This window comes from Culex pipiens, unplaced genomic scaffold, assembly GCF_016801865.2.
Source record: "Culex pipiens pallens isolate TS unplaced genomic scaffold, TS_CPP_V2 Cpp_Un0170, whole genome shotgun sequence".
Classification (NCBI taxonomy): Eukaryota; Metazoa; Arthropoda; class Insecta; order Diptera; family Culicidae; genus Culex; species Culex pipiens.
The window spans coordinates 1-2,500 of record NW_026292987.1 but is presented as its reverse complement, the minus strand read 5'-3'; positions in this window follow the sequence as shown (position 1 = coordinate 2,500).

The following is a 2,500-nucleotide window of genomic DNA, read 5'->3' as shown; positions in this document are numbered from 1 at the left end:
ACACAAACAACCAAAACAACAAAACAACCAAAACAAAAACACAAAACAACAACAAACAACCACAACAACAAACACAAAACAAACAACCACAACAACAAAAACACAACAAACAACAAAACACAAAACAACAACAAAAAACCAACAAAACAACAAACACAAAACACCAAAACACAACAAAACACAAAACCACAAAACAACAAAAACAAAACCACAACAAACACAAAAACAAAAAAACAAACACAAACAACACCAAACAACCAAAACACAAAACAACAAACAAAAACAACACAACAACACAAACAACAAAACAAAACACCAAACACAAAACACAAAAACAACAACCCAACAAACAAACAACACCAAAACAAACACAACAACAAAACAAAAACACAAACAACACCAAAACAAACACCAAAACAAACCAACAAACAACACAAAACACCACAACCCAAAAACACAACAAACACAACCAACAACAAAACAAACAACCACAACACAAAACCAAACAACAAACAACACAAACACAAACAACACCAACAAAAAACCAACACAAACACAACACAAAAACCAAACCCAACAAACACAAAACACAAAACCAACAAAACAAACCAAAACACCAAAACACAACCAAACAAAACACAAAACACAAAACAACCAAAACACAACAAACACAACAACCCAACAACCAAAACAACAACACAAAACACAAACAACCACAACACCAACAACACAAAAACCCAAAACACCAACAAACCAACAAAACCAACAACACCAACAACACAAAAACACAAAACACCAAAACCAAACAACCAAAAACAACCAACAAACACCAACAAACAACAAAACAAACAACCAAAACAAACAACACCAACAAAACAACCAAAACAACAAACACCACAAAACACAACAACCCAACAACCTACAACAACCCAATCCAATACCACAAACACAACAATCAAACAATCCCAACAACCCAAAATCCAACCCAACAAACTACAACAACCCAACTAACCAACAACACACAACCAACCCAACAATACCAACAACACCAACAACCCAAACATAACCATCAACACAACAACTCACAACAAACAACACAACAAACAACCACACCCAATACCCAACAAAACCCAACTACCAACAACCCAACATACCCAACAACACAAACACACTACACAACAACAACATAAATTCAAAAAACTAAACAAACCAACAATCATAAACAACTACCACAACTAATCATACCAAACAAACCTTACTAAATTCTAAATATTCTAATACTAATTCTTAAATTCATAAACAATTCTTAAATTCTTAAACTTAACATAAATAACATTAAAATTCTAACAAATCTTAAATACTTAAATTCTTAAATTCTTAAATTCTTAAATTCTTAAATTCTTAAATTCTTAAATTCTTAAATTCTTAAATTCTTAAATTCTTAAATTCTTAAATTCTTAAATTCTTAAAAATCTTAAATTCAAATTAAATTCTTAAATCTTAAATTCTTAAATTCTTAAATTCTTAAATTCTTAAATTCTTAAATTCTTAAATTCTTAAATTCTTAAATTCTTAAATTCTTAAATTCTTAAATTCTTAAATTCTTAAATTCTTAAATTCTTAAATTCTTAAATTCTTAAATTCTTAAATTCTTAAATTCTTAAATTCTTAAATTCTTAAATTCTTAAATTCTTAAATTCTTAAATTCTTAAATTCTTAAATTCTTAAATTCTTAAATTCTTAAATTCTTAAATTCTTAAATTCTTAAATTCTTAAATTCTTAAATTCTTAAATTCTTAAATTCTTAAATTCTTAAATTCTTAAATTCTTAAATTCTTAAATTCTTAAATTCTTAAATTCTTAAATTCTTAAATTCTTAAATTCTTAAATTCTTAAATTCTTAAATTCTTAAATTCTTAAATTCTTAAATTCTTAAATTCTTAAATTCTTAAATTCTTAAATTTTTAAATTTTTAAATTGTTAAAATTATTAATTTTTTAAATTCTTTATTCTTAAATTTTCATTCTAGATTTTTTAATTTTGGAAGAAATAGAGTTTTCGATTGTTATAATTTCGAGGTTTTCGTAAATTTGTATTTACGAATTTCTATAAATCGATTTTTTAAACTTTTGGAATTTCGACTTGTACATTCGTATCGAATTTTAACATTTTTGATCCTTTGAATTTATAAACAACTTTAATATTAAAATTATTATTCAATTCTGCATATTTTTAATTTTGATTTTCCTAATTTCAGATTTTTGTTGAGATTTTCTTTATTATTTAAAAAAAGGTATTTGAAATTTCTGAAATGTTTGTTTTTTTTTCATTTTTTTGAATTTGTTGTTTGGTTGGATTTCAAAATTTCAGATTATTATTGTATTTTCAGTAAGAATATAGATATTTGTATGATTATTGTCAAGTTTAATTTCACTCTGATTTACTTCATTTTGGTCCCGCGAGTGTGGATAAATCGGACAGTGCAGGGGACTCGTAATCC